The sequence below is a fragment of the Crotalus tigris genome, unplaced genomic scaffold, assembly GCF_016545835.1.
Source record: "Crotalus tigris isolate CLP2741 ecotype Arizona unplaced genomic scaffold, ASM1654583v1 scf7180000020507.249382, whole genome shotgun sequence".
Lineage (NCBI taxonomy): Eukaryota > Metazoa > Chordata > Lepidosauria > Squamata > Viperidae > Crotalus > Crotalus tigris.
This window is the reverse complement of record NW_024098050.1, coordinates 57793-82552: the sequence shown is the minus strand read 5'-3', so window position 1 is coordinate 82552 and position 24760 is coordinate 57793. Positions and strand designations below refer to the sequence as shown.

Below are 24760 nucleotides of genomic sequence, written 5' to 3'. Positions count from 1 at the left end.
GGTCTTGTGATCATCTTTTGTGATCTTCTGACAAGCAAAGTCAATGGGAAAGCCAAATTCACTTAACAACCATGTTCCTAACTTAACAATTGCAGTGATTCATGTAACAACTGTGGCAATAAAGATCTAAAATGGGGCAAAACTCATTTAACAAATGTTTTATTTAGTAACAGAAATTCTGGGCTCAATTTTAGATATAAGTTGAGGACTACCTGTATTCTATTCTATCCCCAAATGGTCAAAATCTGTATTCAGTGCTGTTGTCTGCACACAAAGTACTACTGTCATGGCTCTGACAGACAGAGACAAATAAAGCAGAACTCTGAGGCTTGGAAATTCCTCAAAGAATGTGTTTATTAGTTACAAAGTATCGGCACAATTAAAAGTGAAACAAAGTCTGAAATTCCCACTAAAAATTTTCCAGTTACAAAGTATAATGTCCCACCCACAAAACTATGCCATCACTACATTCCCCAATATATTCATTTGCTGGGATTTCTTATACAATGCCTAGCCCCTGATTGTGGGAGCAGTAGATGACCTTGGTTCCCATGGGACAGAAGATTATTTTGACTAGTGAAGCACATGAGCAAGCCTCCTCCTTCTGTTCTATGTGATAATCTAGAATGAAGAGAAAGATGGCTGCAGCCAAGTTCATTGTAGAATTGACAACTACTTTGTGTGACAAGAAGTTAGGTGATAAGCATTTAACATGCCTGGAAGTTATTTTTCTTATTGGCTGCAATAATAGGTTTACAAGTGAGGTGTTACCTTAATCGAAACAGAAACAAGCTGATATCCTGGCCTATGTTAGAAAACTATGCTGCAGTCATCATGATTAATTTTAAAAAGGGATAAGGGAGCAAGGCAACTAATAAAAAATAAATAAAGATTTTTTCTGCTATAGGTTTATTAACAGGTGAATTAAGGTAAATTGCATAAATAAGCTAACTTCTACTTGTGAATCTCAGAGATTGAAAAGGAGAGAATGAGAGAGACAGGCAGCAGTCACACATCTTGTAGTTGATGGCATGTGGTGAATAATTAATCCTGTCTTCTTTGTGTCTGATGAGTTCACTAATTCAGTGCCACATGTCTACAATTGTTGGGATCACTATTCAGTCACCAGAGGAAGCCCAACAGGTACTTGAGAGCTGTCTTCTAAAATTCTGAGCTGTCTTCTAAAACTCCAAATGAAAAATGCAGAAGGGAGAAAATAACTTGAAATCTTCCCACATGTCGTAGAGCACCACTCAGTAGCCACTTTACCGATGACTGAGTTCTCTATAATGAGTCACTTATCCAACAAAGAGGCAGCTTCTGGGTAAGAGCCAAAATGCAAACTGTTCCTATGTAATGTGACAATATGAGAAATCTTTATATTAAGATAAAGCATGTGCAAAATGTAACAAAGATACAGAAATATATTGGTTCCAGTGAAGGCAGAAATAAATTCTATCAGCTAGTAATATTGCACAAATAGATATTTCATAAATATCTTCCAGAGATATATCATGAATGATTCCCATCTAAACACCATAGGAACTGAAAAGAACAGTGAAGAGCTGGGTAAAAAGAACTGATTTGCAACTAATATGTGTATTACATTCAACTAGAAATTGCTGAACAGATTCAGAGAAAATGTTTTAAAGGTTATGTTTCCTTTCTTTCTGCCTGTGAGTCATTCTTCCATGATAATCTCAAGCTATGTGTCATTTACAAAGACTATACAAATTAAAAGCTAGATAAAGGATTCAGAAACAATAAAAAAGTAGTAATAATTCAGAGATATTTGGCTGGTTTTGCCCTGCATGATTTTAGACATCAACTCAGAAGTACAATCAAACTTAGTCCCAAGTAATCTGGTCACAAAGATTGATGTCTTAATGACAAAACTTTCTAACATAGCCCAATAGATTTCCTTTATATGGAAATATATGACAATATAGAATTGAAGTTCCATAAGAAACTTCAGCATTTTTGTCTGTTTGCTTGTTTGTTTGTTTTTACAGAAATTATGTTAAGTATGTTTCAAGTGGGTATATACCTTTTAAAATACATCACAGTATTAAGGCTGCCTTTATTCATTCTTTCCCAATTTCCCACTTGGGAGCCTCTCATAGGCTTTTCTTGCATGCCTTCTTAAGTTATACAGGATCAGACTAAAAACAAGGAATATCTGCCTAAATATTTAGCCTGCAGAATGTATGTTCTGTTGCATCATAAAGTGTAAAGTTAAGAGGAAAAAATACCCAGAATTGCTCTCCAAGTAGGCTATTGTGGCTAGATTTATTCAAGGTTTTTCTTTAACTGAAAGTAGTTTCCAAGTCATCTGAGCAGGAAATAAACAGCCCAGAATTAACCATTCCTTTGGGGAAAAAAGGGATGAACACATTTTTACAAGGCCAAGTTAAGTCTTGAATATCATTTAACTAAAACAATATCATATTTAAGCTATAATTTAGAGCTGACCATAAATTGCATAGGCTTCCTTTCATACTGGATATCTGATATGTTGCTGTGGAGATAGTTATGAAGGGAACATAAAATGCAGTATATTGCAGAAAATATGAAGGAATTATAAAGGCACTTATAAAAAATGTTTTCGTAGGTTCAGACACAAATAAACTTTTTATTTTACAAGATGGTTTTTATCTGGACTAAAGTGGTTATGTCCTGCTTTACAGAAGAATGTTTTGTTTGAAAGCATCCTGTTTGTAGTGCAAGCAACCATTTTATAACTGCGGAAATCACACTGCTTAAAATGGCCTGGGAGGGCAATAGGGGACAAAGTGGTGGCACAATAATGTCATTGAAAGAGTGAGCATGACATTTTGATGTTTTTTCTTTGATGAAAGGCATTTTTAAAAAAACAAAATAGTTGCATTAAATGTATTGGAAAATAATGCATTTTTTTCTTAGTTGTAAACACACACAAACACATGCACACACACAAACTTCTTTTCTTTTCTTTTCTTTTCTTCCACCAAACTTTAACAGCACAATTCAGGGTACTTCCAAGGACTGGGAAAAATTAGCTAAAGCAACATGTCCATATTATTATATATAAAACAATGTGAAATCACAGCTGCCAATTTTTAGTTGAATTTCCTATGCACTGAGTTCTTCCCAAGAACCTAGGATGTCATAATGTATTGGTATTGTGTGTGTGTGTGTGTGTGTGTGTGTGTGTGTGTGTGTGTGTGGCCCAAGGAGTGTAACCTTTTTTAAGTGACAGGTGAAAAATATAGTCATATTATTTAATGTTATGTTCATATATATAAATTAGAACATCCAATATAGGCAGTGAAAATTTGTTGAATCAATTCAAATTTCTGGAATTATTTTAGAAACTTGAAAATATACATTGGATCAATTTGATATGATAGCTTGATTCAGTTCTAGCAATCAGTTTGATTTGCTTCCATACTTTACATTGTTGAGACATAATCCAATCTAAATGATGCCACAAAGATTTACATTACCAACCTATATTTCCCTTTGCCCATCTCAGCCATTTTTTTGTTATGATGCATTTGATAATTTTGTGCAGGACATTAACAAGCTATCATACCACCACTTGAGTATGCCTTGAGTATAGCCTTCCTTATTCACCATTTTGGGGAAATGTTCTCTGTAGTTACTTGTGTTCTGAGAAAATCCAGGGAAGAAGGTTCTGGGAGAATTTAAGCTTCTTATTAAAAAGACAGTAGAAACTACAGAAGCTTTTTTCTCTGTGTTAAACTAAACATATCTTAGAGGAGCTGTACTTTTTGAAATGGATTTCTTGTAGTGCTAAGTCTGAAGGTTTAACTGTGCACTGAGTCTCAGTTTAATAGTCAGAGAGGGATAGAAAGATATAAGGAATGTACCAGAGGAATCTTACATTGATCTAAAAATTTTGGTTGTGGAAAGGTATAACTTTTTAAAACGACTAGAGATTCTTTGAATGTGAATTGGGAAGTAACAACTTCTCTTCAAAAGAATTCCATGGCATAAAAGCTTTTCTCTTCATCAGATATAACAACAGGCTACCTTACAAACTTTGTTAAAATATCCATAAGAAAGAACATCTAAAATGCCCTTTATATCTGCACATAAAAAATGTACCAGGGTTAGTTAAGATGAAGGAGTGTCTGATTGAAAACTGAAATAAGATGGACCTATGTGCAAATCTGAGGGTGTACTGATAGTATTTTATTTAGAAACTATACATTTCTGGGATGTTCTGTATTTATGAACTACAAACTCCTCCTCGATAAAATGCTACTATACTATGCTTCAAATTTAAGAATGCATTGAATGTGTCCCCTTCTATCAGCCCTTTAAGGTAGGTCAGGAAATAGATTGCATTATCAGAAAAATAAAACCATGACATTTGCCAAAAGACCCAGGAACCATTATGTGGATGATAAATGAACAAGGTTTGAACAAGTCTCCTGTCCATTACCTCCATTGTTATTTATTTTAACCTTGGAAGTTCTAAATAAAAATATTAGACAAGATACAGAAATTAAAGGACTAGAACTAAAAGGTGAAACATACAAATTGCAAGCATTTGTAGATGATTTGGTATTTATTTTAGAAGAACCCTTGGAGATGATTGCTAAACTACTGGGAAAGATAGAACAGTATGGAGACTGTTATAGCAGTATAGCAGGACTGAAAATAAACAGATAAAAAATTAAAGTAATAGTTAAAAATATTTCAGATAAACAAAAAAATGTCAGAAAAAATAGAACTACAAATAGTTAAAAAGGTTAAATACCTGGGAATATACTTAACAGAAAGATGTTCAACGATAAAGGAAGATAATTATACAAAATTATTGAATCAAATAAGAATGGATCTGGGAAAATGGAAAAACTTGTCATTAGGAAGAATTGCTACAGTGAAAATGAATATATTACCGAAAATTTTATTTCTATTCCAAACAATACCTATAATACTTGAGAAAAAATTCTTTGAAGATTTAATTTTGAAATTTATTTGGCAAGGAAAGAAATCTAGAATTAAGATGAAAATGTTACAAAATGGACGTTTTGGTTACCAGAGTGGGTTTTATCTTATCAAGCATCTGTATTAACATGGGTAAAAGAATTAATAATTCTTAGAAACAAAAGGTTGTTATATTTGGAGGGGCATGATTTACAGTTGGAGTGGCACGCTTTCTTATGGTATGGGAAAAATAAAATTCATAAGTATTTTCAAAATCACTATATAAGAAATGCATTATTAACAACATGGGAAAAATAAATTGTAAAATATATCTGAAAATTCCAGGGTGGCTTTCAACAATGGAAGCATTTGTACACCCAAATTTAGTTGATTTTGAAAAAATCCAGACATATAGAGATATTCTGAAAGGAATTTAAAATCTAAACAAGAAATGGAAAATCAGGGTATCAATTTATCACGGTGGGCACACTTACAACTGCAAGTTAGCTATGATAAAGATGTTAAACTATATGGATTTTACAAGGAGCAAACTTTGTTTGATAAGATATTATTAACTTCTGATGAGAAATTAATTAAGACAATTTACAATTTTCTATTAACTTTGAAATTGGAAAGCGAACAAGCTAAAGAAACAATAAGATGGGCAAAATTTTTTGGATACAATATAGCATTAGAAAAATGGCAAAATTTGTGGGAAAGAAATTATAAATTGACAATGTCAACTTCTTATAAAGAAAATGTATATAAAATGTTTTATAGTCTTGCACTAGCAAGACTAGCAAAAATGTTTAAAAACATGTTAGATAGATGGTTTTTTTCCCCTTATGGGGTTACTGGGTCTTTTGATTTACTTCGAAGATTTTGGAGAACTTTGGTTGGTTTGGGTGCTAAACTGATGCCACATGGTTGTAATAGTCTCTGTTGGTTGTTTTTGAGATGCTTTTGATGTATAGCAGTATTATCCATTTTACAGCTTATGTTGGGTTGAATGATATAGATCAGGGCTTTTCAACCAGTGGTATGGGTACCAGCTGTGGTACATTGGCACCTGGCAGGTGGTACACGACAATCCTAAAAAAGTGGTAGTGGGGGAGGGGAATGAGCTGAACTGGTGGCAGCACTGCAGAAGCATGAGCGAGAGATGGCTGGAGCTACAGGGCTATCAGGGCTCAGCGGAAGCGCCAGGATTAGCACTTCTTTGGGGCTGTCAGGGCTCAGTGGAAGCGCCAGGATCAGTGCCAGGCTCCAGCTGTTCCCAGAAGAAGCGCCGATCAGCTGGAATGTTACAGCATCTCCAGGGTCTTGTGATTTACATTCAGATGCTTGGCAACTGATTCATATTTATGACAATCACAGTGTCCCAGGGTGATGTGAAGTGACCAAAACCTGCTGCAACCACCCAGCAGGGCTTTTCAACCTTTTCACCCATTGTACCACTTTTAGGATATGGCAACATCCAAGTACCACCAGTCACCTAGCAAGGTGTCAAAAACTTGATGACCCCCCCCACAAAAAAAGATAAAGTACAGGTAATCCTCGACTTACAACAGTTTGCTTAGTGATTGTTCAAAGTTACAATGACACTGAAAAAAGTACCCCCCCCAAGCCACAGCCGAGCAAGACAGCGCCCAGCGGCACTCTTCCTCCTGTCCAATGTTTTCATTGTTGTGAGCATTTCTGTTGAGGAGGGCTGGGATGGGAGGGTGTTTGGTTTTTATTCCTCCTTGTCTGCTGGGCGGTTGCAGCATGTTTTGGTCATTTCACATGACCCTGGGACATATATATATATATATATATATATATATATATATATATAGAGAGAGAGAGAGAGAGAGAGAGAGATCAATAGATAGATATAGGTATATACACATGTCATGTGTATATATAGATATAGGTATAGATATATAGATGTAGATGTGTGTATACATACACACATATTTCTGTAAAATTTAGATTTTTTTGTTGACAAGTATAGCTATTTTGAGTTATTTAGCTCTTATCAGCTAGCCATACCCTTCTGAGATTCGAACGCTGGCTACTTGCATGTTAGATAGCTATATTAACCTCTAGGCCACAGGCTCTCCTCTCTTCTGTCAGCTGAACCAGGGAGGATACATAGCAAGTGTTTTCTGGTGAAACTGGTCTAATAGAACATCTGGTCTACTGCTATGATTACTTTTGCCCCCCCCCTCTCTGTGTGTGTGTTTTGAAGGGTACCTTGCCAAATTCCTCCATTCTGTTTCTAAAGTACATTCCTGCCACACACTGCAAAGAATTGGTTTCACAAACGTGTGAAATTGACATGTTCTATCATTTTCCTTCCTCTCTCTGATAAGAGATAACAAAGATGAGGGTGAATATAATCCATGGAATCAGCTTGCCTTTTTTGAGTCTGATGGAGTGGATTTTCCTTCTCATTGTCTAATTACCCTATTTGGTCACTCTTTTATATCTTATATTGGGTGTCAATGCAAAAACATAAAGATTATTTAAGGTAAACAATGCCTCAAAGTTCTTTGAAGAGTTTCATCTGTTGAAACTATGACATTGGGATTGGGGGGTTTGTTTGTTTGTTTTTTAATACTGTATTATTATTTTTTTTACTTTTTTTTTAACCACCAAGCTCAAAGAATACCAAGGACTCCACAATTCAATCCTGAGCTACAAATATTCTTGTCTATTATTTTCTTTCTGTTGTATACTTCCCAGAGTCATGTTGTTTGAGCTGGGTGGGCCTATAAATCTTGAGACAGACAGTCAGACAGCAGACAGATGAACAGTGATAATTATTTCTTCTCATTTTGTGTGGAGAGAGAATGGATGTTTCTGTTGAAAAAAACTATTAAAAATTAAAAAAATAAGATTATTTCTAAATTATCTTTAATTATTTTCACCTTGATATGGCCTATGGGCTAATCAATAAAGTAATTATTAATTACCTTTAACTTAAGATAGGAGGAACAATGAAATGGAAATGGCCATCACTAAATTATAAAAGAAAAAGTATTTTGGGAGAGTCAAACTCTAAATGGGAAAAAAGTAGAAAAAATAATCCTTTCCTCATCTGTTCATAACATACTCCCAGTTGATAGAGTCTCTACTTTCAATAATATTCAGAAAAGATTGTACTACTTGTGTAATATGTTTCAAAAAGAAATTAGGGACTAGGAATGAAACGTACCTTGGAGATTATTAGTTTTCTGAATCACTATTATAGTTTCATTTGTACTTTAAGAAAGCACTTCTTGTGTATTGTTCAATACTATGCTGCAATGTATAAACTATAACATTAATGAATGCTGTTGCTGACCAGCATTTACTACAGTTAGTATAAGATAATAGAAAGGTGGAGAGTGTGATGAATCATTCTGTTAAAAACTAAAGTAGAAACATTATGTGCATTTCCTGTTAATCAAAACAGGGACTAAAAATGTAGAGAGGTGAGTACTCAATGTAAGAAATTGGCACATCCTACAGTTTTATGTAGAGGAGATAACCAAACACACACATATTTAAAAGCAAGCTAAATAAAACTTAGTTGGATTAGGAAGTGTAGACAAACACAAAATATAATTATAGAATCTTCACTTACTCATGGGGCCCATGTTCGCAAAAGAAACCCAAACAAACCTCAGATATTGATTTTCCTAGATATTGATTTTACTGCTACCAATAGATAAAAATATCATGATATAAGATAATGACAGTATATCTATACTTTTGGCTTTGCAGTCTTCAAAACTCAGAAAAGGAGCTTCTTAGAAGTAAAATAAAGTACCATAACTTCTCCACACTTTAAAATGGAATTTTTCTCAGATATATTTTTCCCCCCTTAAATGGTTTTCTTTCTTTCTTTCTTTTTCTTAACCATTTGTGGATTTTATCTAGTATGGTGCTAATTCAATGCAAGGAACAACATTACAATTTGTTTTCTAGCCTCTACTGAGATGGAAATAGTCACTGTCTGTTTCAGCTGAATTTATTTATAAAATATTCAATTTTCCATTCCAGCAGCTATGTATTCAAAGCAACATGATATCTAAAATGGATAATAATAAAATCACACATTAAAAGAATAGCAGGAGACATGGGTTTCTTTCAGTCTCAGAAAATAAGTGTCGTTCTGCCTGCAGTGCACCACCACAAAATTGCTCATATTGTGGTAGAATAGAATGAATTGTGTGTTTGTGTGATTTGATTTGATTTAGTCCACAAACCCCATCTCTTACTCTTCATTTATTTCAAAGCTATCTACAAAGACAGCCCTATACAAGGTACATGGCAGAATTAGGATGGCAGGTTACCAGAATGTAAACTACCTTGCCAGGCTAATCATTTTAGGAATGTTGAAGCCAAATTACTTGGTTCTTCCCCGACAAAGATGAATTCCCTTTAGGAAGAGTACAGGTGCATTCAGAGATTGTCATTTACAACATTGCTGGTAACCATCATCTCATTGGGAGACATGCCACCACTCAGCTGTAGATGTCATGAGACAAAGTGATGCAAGTACACTATCCTTTTTCTTGTACTTGCACCTCCCTGCTAGTGCTTCCTATAGACACACATACAGCCAAACTTACAGAGCCAGAGAGCAGCCTAGACCCTGCACATTAAAAGTAGAAAGTAGCAATTGATTAAAGTTGCATTATCAATGGAGGCCCTAAAACAATAACAGTTATTAGCAGGATATACTTATATAATTATAATAATGATGATAATAATACAATACAATACATTACAATACAATGCAATGCAATGCAATGCAATGCAATACAATACAATACAATACAATACAATACAATACAATATCCCAAAGGTGCTTTTTCACGAAGCAACTGAACTTTCTTGTTTTTCTTTGAAGATGCTTCATTTCTCATCCAAGAAACTTCTTTAGTTTGGACTGGATAGTGGGGAAAGAGCTGAAGAAGCTTCTTGGATGGAAAGCAAAATATATTCAAAGAAAAACAAGAAAGACCAGTTGCCTTGTGAAAAAGCACCTTTGAGATAACTATGACCTGGATGACTGAGAATCTTCATAGACAATACAATACAATACAGTACAATACAATACAATACTGTAATAATATAATGTAATGTGATATAATAATATAATAATATCATATCATATAATAATACAATATAATAATGCATATTTTTGGGAGATGCCTTGCTTCTTGTACTCTATAAAATAGCTATTGAACTATAAAGTGCATAAATGGATAAATAAAGAATGAATGCTTTTGACAGTAATTTGAAATCTCTTCTTTATGTAAATTTAAAGTTGTGTAAATTTAGGGAAAATAATATAGAATTAAAAGGGAAGTTTTCATTAATAAGCAGTCTGAATGTTTTTCCACCCCTAAGAAAGCTCTTCCTGAGTATATCAGTGCTGCCAGTTAAAGGTAATCAATCATTTGTTTTTAACAGCAGCCCACTTTTGTACTGTGGTTATTTTTATTTTTTTTAGAATAGCAAGAAAGTTTCATTTGAAACAAACTATATTTCCATATGTGGGGTGGCAAAGCATCTAGTATTTTACAGTACTTAAGCCAAATTAATAATTTTTGTACCTAACATTTTGAATGATTGTTAGCCCATTTCCTTTTTCAAAGCATAACAGTCATTCTCTTCTATAGCAGAATTATAATTTTATGAATTATCCCATCATTCTCCTATATATATGTGCATTGGAATATGAAGGCTTGTGTGTAATTGTGTTTGTGTGTAGAATCTTTCATTTAATATCAGATCTCATTTCCATGAAGAATTAACTGTAGAAGTCCCACAGTTTCTCCTTCCTCTTTTCATGCCACACATGGAAAATAAATGGCAAGTAAAGATTATGTGAGAGCCTGCATTCATCCATAAGTTCCTGCTGGCAGTTGACACATCCAGGCAGAAACCTAAGCAATCTACTTTGCAGATTGGACTAAACTGAGAGTGGAACATAATTTGATTTTTCATATAAAGATTTTTTCAAATGAGGGAAAAGAACTGGTATTTTTCAGGTAGAGTTTTGAAGAATCAGAGAAGGAGAAGGAATCAGAGAAGGAAAATTGGAGAAGGACTGGAATTAAGGAAATTCAATGGATTCCACAGTGGAAGATGGTATAGACAGCAATGGCTAGAGTAGATATATAGTTTATTGAAGGGCAAAATTGGCTGTTTTTGAGATGGTCTAAACGGTTTTGATCTGAATCAGGAGAGTTAGATGAAGAAGAGGCTGGGAAAATATTCTCAGAATTAGTGCTGAAAATTAGGGACTGGCCTAGAATAGATTTCACCTGAAGTAAAAGGCTTTGGGGAACCAGGAGACTGAGATGGGTGAAACCAATGTTATTAGCCAAGACCAATTTGAAAGAGAAAGAGAATGCAATCTGTTTCAATAGTTTTTTATCAGGACTAAATAGACAAAGTTAGCATCTTCAGAAACAAACACCACCCATATATTTATATTTGTAAATTAGGTATACAGGCTGCCAAACTAAGCATGGATTTTGGAAAGCATACAATTAAAACCCAACACCTAACAAAAAATAAACAAACAATAAAGATAAAAATAGAACTATAACAAGAGGGACAGCATATCAGAGCCAAGACAGACTCTTGGGCACATCACCAGTCTATACAAATGCTTGTTTGAGAAGAAATATAGGGGAAAGTTTTTAAAAATCATCTAAAGGCTTGCTGTATGAGGAGAGTCTAAACTTCTGGAGCAGTGTTTCTCAATCTTGACAATTTTAAGGCATGTGGACTTCAACTCCCAAATTCCACAGCCATTGCTGTGAGTTGAAGTCCACATGTCTTAAAATTGTCAAGGTTGAGAAACACTCTTCTGGAGGAATGCTATTCCCGAGGGCAAGTACCCTGGCAGAGAAAGAAAGTTTCCGAGATTCTATGTAACATTGTTTCTAGGTAACATTGTTAAATGGGAGGAGAAGATCAGTGTCTATTTGTTAGACCACATTAGTTCTAGAACAATAGTGCATTATAGTATGCAATTAAAACAAAAATAGGCTATAGTCTAACTATTCCCCACTCAAAAAAAATGTTGTATTGCAATAAATAATCTTTGCTCAAATATATCAGGAAAAATGATGAATTTGACAGTATTTTACCTACCTTGATTATTTTTCTTAATACATTTGTTTTGGCTGGGGTCCAAAAAAGAGTTGTTGTTGCAATGAGTCTTTTATCAAACCTCGAAAACTGAGATAAGCTGGTATAAAAGGCTTCCTTGGTGTCAGGCCTCCAATTATATAGATTAATCATTCTGCAAAAGCAGAGAATTGACCCCTAGATCTTCTAATGACACTAAAGTAAATGTTCCTCATTTCGCTTTTTCGTCCACTTCTCATGCAGAGAGAACTCTATTCTGCTTTGTTGCCAAAGCACACTTTGGATTGGAAATGCTATTTCTTTTTTTCTTTTTTTTAAATGGCATGCTTACGCCCATACTGGTAACATGCAAAAGAGCTCATATTTTGTATTCATGGACCTCACCCACTTCATTGTATCCCCATCATTCAGTTCTGCTGCATCTTGGACAAAGAAGATAATGTATGACTATGTGTGATTTAGAATCTTCATGATTTAGAATGCAGACCTTGTTTGTACAGTGCGTGAAATGGGGCAAGACTTCCTGATGGAAATATGTGAGAAAGAATAGTGGCAGCAAGGCAAGCTCAGTAATATACAGTAAACTGCATATCTGAATGGGAGTTTTAATAGATCAGATGCATAATATAGACACTATATTATGACAATTGACCAGGAATCTCATAAATATTGGCATGCTTTATTTGAAATTATCGAAGTTCTTTATTTATAAGACTGGTCATGGAGAGCCAGTTTAGTGTAGTGGTTAAGTCGATTAGAAGACTGTGAATTCTAGTCCTGCCTTAGGCACATAGCCAGCTGGGTGACCTTAGGGCTTAGGTCAATGACTCTCAGCCCTAGGAAGCAGGCAATGGTAAACGCCTTCTGAAATCATATCACGAAAATTGCAAGGACCAGTTCAGGTAGTTGTCAGGAGTTAATACTGACTTGAAAGCACACATACACAAACACAGACACACAAAGACCAGTCATGAAAATATATCTTGGGACTCAGAGAAAATTTAGCAAAGTCACATAGCTTATTGAGTCTTTGGCTGTAATGGAACTATTGGTTTGTTTGTTCTGTTATTTCACTTGGTTTACTAGGTAACATATATCCAATTTATATATAGCAAGTGGCACCTAGAGTCTATCTTAACTTAAGGCAGATTTTATTTTTATATATCATTTATTGCTTAATCCTACAGACACCTAGTAAACCAACAATTTGAACTGTAATGCATTAGTGCAACAATAAAGCTATAACCTCAGTCAATAAAAGAAAAGAATATGTATTGGTCAGCACCAGATCTTAATTTTATACCAAACTTTATATTTCTAAAAGGTACTTTATGTATAATGCCAGGCCTATAACTCTTTTATTACATATTATTACATATTAAACAATTAATCTGCATTTAAAAGTTAAAGTCAAAGATTAAGAGATCTTTAATATTTAAGACATACCATCAACCTAGTACTTGAAAAAGGGACTGTCTTAAAATCCTGTAAAACAGGGTACATAAATGCTTTAAACAAATAAATATAAACTTTTTCAACTTAAGCTCAAAATGTGGAAGTACTTAATCAATTTAAGTAGTTTTCATGACTATAATTCAGAAAGGGTTAGCAATTCTTTCTTCAGGCTTTTTTCTCTCTTTTTAAAATTTTCGGCCTATTCTACAATCTTTATATTTTTTTAATGGCTTCCCTTCAATAACAATCCAAGGTCAGCTATAGTTTCAGTATTTCTGAGAGCAGCCAAGGCTAGTTATATTCTGTTACCTCCTATGAACAAGTTTTTTTTTCCTGAAATAATTACATAAAATATTTCCTCTGTTGAGAAAAAATAACTATAATTGTGAGGTGAGAAAAAAGTGGGTGGTTTAATAAACCTGTGAACCATAGGCTTCCCATAGTTTTAAAAGGAGCCCATATAAGATAATGAGGTTGAAAACTAGAGTTATTGTGTATTCACTGGAATTCCTGAACTGTAATCTTAAATTTCTTTGTTATTGTTATTGTTGTTGAGGGAAAGAGAATTGATAAAGTAGAGAGAGTGAGAGTTACTTCTTTGACATAAGAAGTTTCTATTTTCATTCCTTCAGCTGTTTTATTTCACACACACATACACACACACACACAAATCCCATTTCAAACAGATCAATGGAAAGCAACCAATGGAGACAGATTTCTCAATGAGGCAACATAGAAGACTGGGCTATGAAGCACGAAATGAACAGATGAACTTGTCATTCCACATTTTGGAAAGATTGACTCTAGTGATAAGATCTTCTAATAAGCTGATCTTGAGTACCCTGTAAGAAGTCAGTAAGGTATGATGTTAGAAATGAAAGACTAAATTGTGTCAGACATGCTCTTTTCAAGGTTCTCTGTAGATCTCATAAAGGTAATAACAAAATGGATTGGCTACTCACTCTGCATCACCTTGTGGAAAATAACCAAAGTACATCAATGTGAGATGTTACACATGATCTACAAGTAAAAAGGAACAAGTCAGAAATAGGCCTCACTAATACATTTCTTTTTCTCTAATTGTAAACATGGTTCAAAAGCAAAAGTAAATTATAAAATCTAGTACTTTGTATAATTTTGTATGGATAATTTCAGCAAACTTATTTTGGCTAACTTCATGGAGAATTTTTTCTGACTTGTAATGATAATGGCATCAAGGGCTTACTTATGCTTTTTATTTTCAAGTACAATAGTGGAAAATAAACTAATTTGTTGTCTTTCAGAAAAGATACATACAAACTATAGAAACAGTTGCCAGTGCAACTATTTTTTTTCTTAATGTTTGCCCAAATAAATAATTACAAGCATGCCATAATTTTAAAATGAACAACATCTATAAAAATTTATCCTAACCTTTACCTTGGCACTAAATTTAACCATAGATCTCAATGAAAGTTAACATTGTCTCCAAAGAAATATTATAATCAGTTATTTTGATAGTAGATCATGAGATACTTGGCTCAGTAGATCTGCTGGATGATGTGGTATATTGTCTCACAAGTACAGGTAGTCTCCGAGGTACGAGCCTAATAGAGCCTGCCCATTAGGCTCATAATCATCAAATGAATCAGACTCAATATTACAACATTTTAAAATCAAACTCATTAATTGAATCAAATGGGTCGTTAAATGAACAAAGATTTGACTTATTTCCTCCGATAGCTGAGAGACTTTTCCCACCACTGCTGCAGGCTATTTCCAGTCACAAATCAGTTGTTTCAGGAACTACAGTATTGTAAATTGCCTCCCAAGCAGGCAGCAGACTTTAAAAAAAAACCCCACATATGTTGCTAGGTAGCTCAAGTTTCTTCAGAGGGGGGTGGTAGTGGAGAACTCTCCAAATTGCAGTTGCCACTAAAGTAAGTAGCTTTAGCTTTAAGCGTCTCCAAGCAGGCATGCAGAGAGAAATGGTGGTAGAGCTTACAGAACTGTTGGCTTGCAACAATAATTGAGATGAAAGGGACCTTAGGTCACCTAGTCCAGGGCTTTTCAACCAGTGCTACGGGTACCAACTGTGGTACATTGGCACCTGGCAGGTGGTAGGGGGGGAGGGGAATGAGCTGAACCGGTGGCAGCACAGCACAAGCCTGAATGAGAGATGGCTGGAGCTATAGGGCTGTCAGGGCTCAGCAGAAGCCCCAGGATCAGCACCAAGCTACAGTTGTAGCTCGGCACTGATCCTGGTGCTTCTGCTGAGCCCTGAAGAAGCACCAATCAGCTGGAATGTTGCAGCATCTCCAGGGTCTTGTGATTTACATTCAGAGGCTTGGCAACTGATTCATATTTATGACTGTCACAGTGTCCCAGAATCTTGTGAAGTGACCAAAATCTGCTGCAATCACCCAGCAGACAGGGGGGAATAAAAACCAATCACCCCTACACCCCAGCCCTACTGCCAATCCTCAACAGAAATGCTCACAACAATAAAAGCGTTGGACAGGAGGAAGAGTGCCGCTGGGCGCTGTCTTACTCGGCTGTGGCTTGGGGGTCACTTTTTCAGTGCCATTGTAACTTCGAACAGTCACTAAGCAAACTGTTGTAAGTCAAGGATTACCTGTACTTTATCACTTTTTTCCTTTTTTTTTTGGTCATCCAGTTTTTACACCTTGCTAGGCAACTGGTGGTACTCAGATTATTGCCATATCCTAAAAGTGGTACAATGGGTGAAAAGATTGAAAAGCCCTGACCTAGTCTAACCCATTGCTCTCACAAGAGAGTACAGTACTGTACTGTATTTCTGATAAATGCCTATCCAGTCTCTTCTTAAAAGCCTCCAGTGAGGGAACACTCACAACTTCTGGAGGCAATTTAAATTTAAAACCTTTTTTTTTAAAAAAATAAACACTGCTCCTGAGCAGCACAAGCCTCTCCAGGCAAAACCCCAAAATGGGGGGGACCTCCTTCCAGTAAGTGTCAGCAGGATCTCTGGTGGGTCTATGCTAGGGAGAGGAGCAGCACAAGCCACATGCTGTAAGTTTCAGGCAAATGCAAACAAACAATCTTGCAAAGTACTGTACTTACAAACACAATAAAAAGCAGAGCAGTTCACAAAGTGATTACAAACAATAAAGTACAGTACTATAGAGTAACAACAAAGAATATTTTAAAATACTTACAGAAGTAATTCTAGCTCTCTACAGTACTGTAGTCCTCAACCTCAGCAAACAGCAGATCTTCCACACAGCTCCAGGAAAACAAAAACGAATAGTCAGTGCCAGCTGCAAAAATCACCGGATCTTGTTTGGCTATATGACCAGGCACACACGCACATACACACATAGATACACACATATTTCCAGCTTCTCATAGGCCCGAACAGGCCCAGGAAAGTCACAGAGTTAAAATGGCCAACATAGCAGCCAAGACTGAATCCAAGTTACATGGTGACAGAGGCCTGTTTTTGATCACAATTTTGAATTTCTGATGTAAGTACCCTTTCTGAATAACCTCGTTTTTGTGAAATCTAGCTAAATAAATGCTTGTATCTGGAGGAATTAACTGTATTGATATCCAGTTAGCTTTCTTAGCATCTACACCACAATTACAGTAAAACCTGGGGGGGAGGGAAGGACCTAACTGTTCAGGAAGAGAATGCTTGTTATTAAAAACAAAAATAAAAAGGACAATATTTGAAGGGTATGCCTGTTGGACCAGAGGACATAATGAAAAAAAAAGAGGAAGAGTCCTTTTGCCGGATGTCTGATAACCCTAAACTGGACTGAAATGCATCTGCACATGTCTAGGTTTAGATAAAAAATATGTTGTAGTTAGATGGAGGATATGAGATACTCAAAGAGAGAAAAGAAAAACCTGAGAAGAAAATTGTGACTTTTTTTTACAAACATGTCATTAACATTCAGTTAGTCTCCATCTGCTATGTGATATAAGCCACCCAAGAGATTTGGTTACACATCTTTTCTGTATGTTTTTGTTGGGCTGGTTTAAATTTCAGTGGTTTAATCTTTTTTTACTTTCTATAGAATTTGACTGAATCACATCCTGCTCACATACACCCTGTGAATTATTTCATCTGCGACACAAGGATTTGGGTTTGTTCCCTTAAAAATTAAATGTCAGCACTTCATGCAGAACTTGGCAGTAAATCTTTGTATAGAAACTCAATCCACAGTCTGAAGCTAACAGCAAAGAGTAGAGGACATGAGTCAAATAGGTAAGCTGTTTCTATTGCCAATACAAGAAGTCTTAGTAATGATTACCTATTGCAGAATCTGGAAAGTCTATATATAAAAGCTCTTGGATATAATTCTTAAATATTTCTCTCCAGATTTATTGGTAATGGATAGCTTGCTTCTTGTTTTACAATCTGAAAAGTGGTGGTCACTTGCATAGTTTTTAAAGGTGGACCTGTCAGTCTCAGAAGATCTTTTTGTTTCCAGGCTTAGCAGCAACTCAAAGTTTGTATATGAGCCAAATATATTTCCAAAGATAGACACAGTACAAACATCACTCCTGAAGTACTGTTTGCTTGGTAATTTATTTATTTGTCCAATTTAGAGCTGCTCTTTATATGAAATGGAATTTCTAGATGCTTACATTTGTGCTCTGAAACCTAAAATTTGTACTGCTGATAGAACTTTAAATCCAGGAGAAGACCTTTTCCTTTTGAAGACATAGCCAGATGCACTGGTATTTACCATCTGAGTCTATTCATGATGCAATAAAAATAATTGCATAGCAGAATTGTAATTGCCATAACTGTAATTGGTAAATGGACTGATTTTAATTAATGATGTAATTCATTTCCTTGTTATCATACATCTTCCTATGATTATTTCTTGGTAGTTTGCAGGAGATACCACCTGGGTGCTATATTAGGGCTGCAAATATATTTGCCTTCATTCCTGCAAAGATTTGGACAACTGCTAGAGATACCAAACACCTGCTGTGTTGCTTTATCATGGTCATCCAGGTTGTGGCATCCAGGATAAGGTAATCCTAATTTGGAGGACTGTAAATTTAGGAAAACACTTGTCCAAGTATTCCTGCTTTTGTTTATAAGCATTTAGGTCCTGAACTGAAACTCAGCAAATTCTCAGGATATTGGTGAGATTATATAAAATGAAAGCTAACAAACAAATATGTAGTGTATAGTGGTCTTTACATAATAAAAATTGGTCTGTTCACCTCACAAACCACAATAATCTTTAAAGTGAACATGGAATATGTGGTTTTTCCCAGTAGGAATACAGATTTTACTGTATTGTTAATTTTATATCATTGCACTCAGTTCTGGAATGAAAAATAAAATGTTGTAGTGGTTCTCAATCTTTTTAATGCCGCGACCCCCAACCGGTCGTAAGTCGAGGACTACTCAACCGGTCGTAAGTTGAGGACTACTCAACTGGTGCAGCACCATTTGCAGAATGGGACTTTTGGCGGGCTCAGCAGGGCAGAGACAGCCTGGACAATTCCTATTGGCTTTTGAAAGCCAATAGAATTAGACTCTATTCAAGAGTGTCTATTCTATTTATTTATTTATTTATTTATTTAAATTTATAGACTGCCCCATTCCTGCAGGACTCCGGGCGGTTAACAATAAAAACACAATATAATTTAACAAAAAGCCAATAGAATAAAAGGGAGTAACACAGCTAAGGAAAAGGGGGAAAAAATGCCGGACTGCGTAGTTTGGCGACCCCTGTGAAATGGTCATTCGACCCCACAGGTTGAGAACCATTGTTGTAGTATAAGATTTAATTGATACCTCATACAAGGAAAAGCAAATACATGATAATTTTAAAATAACAAAGAACATTTTATGGTTCTAAAGATGCAAATCTTTAACATTATATATTCATGGATGTACACAGTCAGAGAGCAGGAACCATTAGTAAAATGCTAATAATGTAAAAAATATGCCTCATCTCCATTCTGTTTCTGCAGAATGTGCACTTCTTGTAACTGATTTAGTTAATTATTTCTATGCATATAGATGGTTCTATTTTAGCAGTTAAATGTTAAACTAAAAATACTGAACTAAAATAAAATATGCAATTACAGGTAAAATAAAATAGAAAGATATTGATTGAGTCTTAAATTTTAAATAACTCAAGGCATTTTTTTTTCTTTTAAACTGTTATGTTTTACCCATTTTGTTTGTGTACTTCCTAAATATTGTCCATTTCCTAAATGATGTTCACTGCCTAAATTTAATAGAACCAAAGTAAATCAAGTACAATATTATCTTGGTTTAGTTTGCAAGGTTTAGTTTAATTGTAAAAGAGATATTTAGTTAATTATACAAAGTCAAAGGTGGTGAAGAGTTCTAGTAGCCCCAACTGATTATGCTAATGATAAGCAGTGCTCCAATTTTCATTTCCACAACATCTGAGAAGCATGAGTTCACCATTCCTGTCCAATTAAATGATTTCCTTGTCCAAATATTTAATATTTTGCTAATTGGCAGACTATTAATATGAATGACTACATGAGTTGCTTACTCCAACTTTACTTAACTTCTTTAAGTATGCAGGATGATTGTCCTAGACTGAGCGCTATTCTCATCTGTTAATCAAAGTCCATGGACAAAGTTACTGAGATCCACTCCGTTAAGAACAAAAAGAAGGCTGATTCGCTTTAAATATTTTATATTGAAAATGGCTAAAGAATAGTGGTAAAGCAAGCAGTTTTAACAACACTTGTTTCTAGTTTCATTTTTGTTTTTGTTTTTTTAAAAAAGAAAGACAAACAAATTTAGTGATATTTTCAAATGGTAAATACAAATTTATATAGTCTGCAGGCAACAACTTTGAAACTAATATTCCAAATAAGGGTCTCCTACAGAACTAATGATATGGGGACCTTTATATGATAGTCTCTTAAATAGGTGTATGTGTTTTTGGAAGTCCAAAATGAAATTATAATGAATAACCCATGAAAATTTTTAACTCGTATTTAATGTCAACGGCATAAATCAAATGAGAAATTGACAATTTATGGAAATGATTTGAATCTACAGACAGAACAAACTATAAGAATCTAATTCATAATACAAAGACAAAGCATATAGAAGCATGTGTATTTCAATAAGAGAGATGCATGGTACTGGAGGCAAACATTATTGACAAGATTGGCAGGTGGAATGGGGAAAATTGAAAGAAATGAGTCACTTTATATTTTGGTCAACTAATAAAAGACAGAAAGAGAAATATAGAAGCTTGCTATAGGTCAGAAGGAGCAAAAAATCAGAAAATGTGGCATATACACATCTAAAGAGGTACAACCTTTTTTAAACAGGTATCACTTCATTTGGGAAAAAAAAGAATACAACAGAAAGAATATTTTGGATTGAAGAGCAAAAGTGTGGAAAGGAGAAGGAAAAACACTTTGGTTTGCAGCTCATGAACAAAGTTCTGATCCTCAAGGTCAATATTAAATGGATCATCCAGAAGGTCGAAGTGAAAGAAGATTGTCATTCCCATCAGTAACTGCTTTGTCAGTACTCTTTGGTTGGATCTGGTGCTTTGCTTTCTGAACCATGTTTTTCTTTGTGCCCGGATATTCAGACAGTTCAAAAGGCAAGTACTGTATTCCTATATGCCAGGGAGAGCTTTCCCTCACCTTTTATAGGAGCATTGCTATTTTAGGTAGTCATTCCTCAGAGAAATGGATGATAAAGTTAAGTGGTAAAGCTAGCAAAAGAGAGTCCCAAGGAAAACAAAAACAAATAAAAGACTGAACAGGGTGAACAGGATAGGTTTCTAAAGATTTTCCAGACTTTTTTTTTTGTAAAGGATCTCCCTTTTTTTAAGAAAAGGACCTCCCAATTTTAGCAATGCTGTTTAGAAGGAAAGGATTGCCCTGTCCTGTTCACCTGTTTCAGTCTTTTATTCATTTTTGTCTTGTACTGACAAAATCTGTTCAATCTGTTTCCAAGGGACAACAGATTGAAAAATGAATGCCTGTTGGGTTCTTTTAATAACATTTTTAATCTCTTATTACAATCAAAAGATACATAAGAGATCATGTTTTCACTTTTTTCCCTAGGTTTACCAGATTCCTTCTTGTGTAGAAGGCTATCAATTTGACTAAAGAAGAAAACTGGTTGCAATTATCAGCATTTTGGACCTCTTAGCTCATTATTTCAAAGTTGTACAAAGCTTGAGCCAAATTAAGTGTGTTGTTTAGAAGTAGGAACAAATCCTATAACAATTAGATGTTATGTGTGCATGGTGATGCAATCAACTTAATAACAAGTCATTTCTCTCACAAAAGCCTCAAAAACCCTTTCTCCTACATGCACAAAGGGAACTTCTGGCCTACTCATTCATAATCCATACACAATAGACCTTGGCTGTTCCCCCCTTATTTTTTTTTTTTAATGTAAGAAACCTGATTCTTCTAAATTAACATTAAAACAAACAAACAAGCAAATGTTTTTTCTCTCATATAAATGTCATTTTTAATTTAAGGCAAGTCTGGCTTTAAATCTCAGAACAACTAAGATTCTTTAGAAGATAATGTTGTACTTAGGCATGCTTTCAGAGTAATGAGAACAATTTGTACATCACCTTCAATTCACTAAATAAATTGTGCTTCACTATATCATGTAAGTGAATGAGTATCCCACAATTCACAGAATGAAGTCTTAATTTTTTCTCTCTCTTAAGTATAATATAACTTGGTTAACAGAGTCTTTGCAACATTTAAAATTTACTTTTGTACAAACTGACTGAGAATATAGATCAATATAGACAAGTGGTGGTGAACCTATAGCATGGGTGCCAGAGGCAGTACTCAGAGCCCTCTCTGTGGGCATGCGTGCCATCGCCCCAATCCTAGGCCTTCAGCTGGGTTTTATAAAACCTTTTCGCTTTAGGCCTCCGCCGCCCTGTGCAAAAAAAAAAAAAAGGTTCAATCAGTCAATTTCAACTTCTCACGGGAAAAAAAAAGAACTTGCAAAGTTGGAATGTATTGATTGAACTTTTTAGTCCCACCCTGTCTGCCGTTACCACTGCAGCCACGCCCACCCAATGGGCCACACCCATCCAGCGATGCATAAGTGGGTTTTGGGTTGCAGTTTGGGCACTCAGTCTCTAAAAGGTTCGCCATCACTGATATAGACCATTGAGCTAAATATTATGTGAGTTGTTGGTTGGAATCCCATGACAATTAAAACTTGACCCAGAATAATTATCATAACTTGGCAAAATTAGTCTCATTTGTACCTTTTACCAAATTTAAGAGTGTTTCTTAAATTTAAGCTATATCATGGCTCCTTTAATTTGAAATTACCCTTGAATATTCCATTTTGCTATTTCTAGGAAAGCTGCTAGCGATTTTAAATCTTTAGAAATATGGATCATTTCCATTATATCAAAAAGATATCAGTTGATTTAATCTGACATATAGCAAGTACCATCTCAAAAATACTTCCAAGATGGCTGCCTCATAAATGTTTCATCATCCCAGCATGTGAAGCTTTTCTCAAAGAATATTTATGAATGTTGGTTCCTCTCATAGCCTTGGGTTAGAGTGAGCAGGTATTGTATTTGTAGGGGGAAGAGACTATAGCTTTGAGTGACAGGAGGAAGAGTCACTATCAAGACAATAATCAGATAAAAGAGAACTGAGTCAAAAACAGGTACCAGATATAGCACATGGGGGGGAGGGCAGTGAGAAGTTTATGGCTCATGGGTGGAAAAGTTCAAAAGTCACCAAACAGCTTGATCTATGGTTCTTGACTCCTATGTTAAGAATCAGATCCTGTGTTCTGGTTCAAAATGTTCATTAAAAAAGCAAGAAGGATGTAACTGAACATACATTATCCATACTATTTTTCTTCATTTGTAAATGAATTATCAACAGGATAATCTGAAACCCCGTAAGCATATTTAGATTTAAGGCTTGAGTGGCTCATTGCATTTGGGTTTATCTAATACAACAGATCTATCTATTTAGTATTATTTGCTTGCTCTTTTGTTAAGCAATGAGAGAGAGAGAGAAGTTACGTCGTGTTCAAATATAATCATTGATTTTAAAAAATGAAGAACAAGCAAACAAATTCAAATATTCTAAAAGACCTTGTTTTTATTGAGTATAGTATTTAGTATATTGACTGCTGAGATTATTTGTATTTTCTGATATCTTGTGCAGCAAAAATAAAATGTCACAGGCTGGCTATGATGATGAAGCTGTATCCTGGCACACCACTGACATTAAAGATCAATGAAGCAACCAATTTGTGCAAAATGGAAAATACATTAAAATAAAGTATATTGATGATCTGTTGACAAATATGCACTTAGTCAAGTCACTTGAAAGAGTGTAGCTAACAGTCACTGCCATTCCTTATAAATATATTTATTTGCATACTTGCTACTTGAATAGGCCATGAACGTGAAAGCAAAATTTCTGAAGTATAGTCCATTCATTTATTACGATTTAAAAATAAAAAGCTGCTGAATACAACAGTTTTAAAACCCTCATAGCTTGGATGCAGAACACTCAAGAATTGCTATATTTGAATATTAATATTCAGGAAACTGGGCACAATAATATATATAAATAATAATTATTATTTATAATTAGATTTTTTATTTATTATAATTTTTCCTCAGTTCTTTAATTAAGAAAAAGCAAATCAAGAATAGAAATTTGATATGCATTTGCATAATAAATAAATATTTTTGGGTTCTAGATATAGCTGAAAAGAGAGCTCCAGTTTGGTCTAGTTAAGGCACCGAGGTAGAAATCAGGAGACTGTGATTTCTAGTTCCACCTTAGCCATGAAAGCCAGCTGGGTGCCTTTGGGCCAGCCCAACTTTCCTCATAGTATTGTTGTTATGGGGAAAATAGGGGCAGTATTAGATATATTTGTCGCTTTGAGTTATATATAAAAATAATAAAGGCAAGATAGAAAAAAATCTAAAACATCCCCTATCTCTTTACCAGTGGATATTACAGCTTTATCTGTGGGGATGTGTCATTCATAATCACTTGGAGAGCAAAAGCTATCCATTGCAGAAGTAAAGTATACAAGAATGAACTATTCTGCATAGAAGGATAAGGCACAGATAAAAAAAATGACCTAAGGCAGGGGTGTCAAACTCAATTTCACTGAGGGCCATATCAGCTTTGTGGTTGCCTTGGGGGTGGGGGGGGCAGAGTGGGTGCAGGCTACTGGGTGGGCTTGGATGGAGTA

At 35.0% G+C, this 24760-nt stretch overlaps 2 long non-coding RNA genes across 2 annotated transcripts; one reads left to right on the top strand and one right to left on the bottom strand.

Moving 5' to 3' along the window:
* Window positions 1-329: 329 nt before the first annotated feature.
* Window positions 330-16842, bottom strand: LOC120318870. Its single transcript, XR_005559618.1, has 3 exons — window positions 16713-16842; window positions 14499-14556; window positions 330-1349 (listed from the first exon to the last, which is right to left on the bottom strand). It is a non-coding gene; the product is annotated as an uncharacterized LOC120318870 (long non-coding RNA).
* A 46-nt stretch (window positions 16843-16888) lies between these two features.
* On the top strand, window positions 16889-22439 carry LOC120318869. The gene is made up of 4 exons (XR_005559617.1): window positions 16889-17021; window positions 17577-17767; window positions 18400-18546; window positions 20854-22439. It is a non-coding gene; the product is annotated as an uncharacterized LOC120318869 (long non-coding RNA).
* Window positions 22440-24760: the final 2321 nt, after the last annotated feature.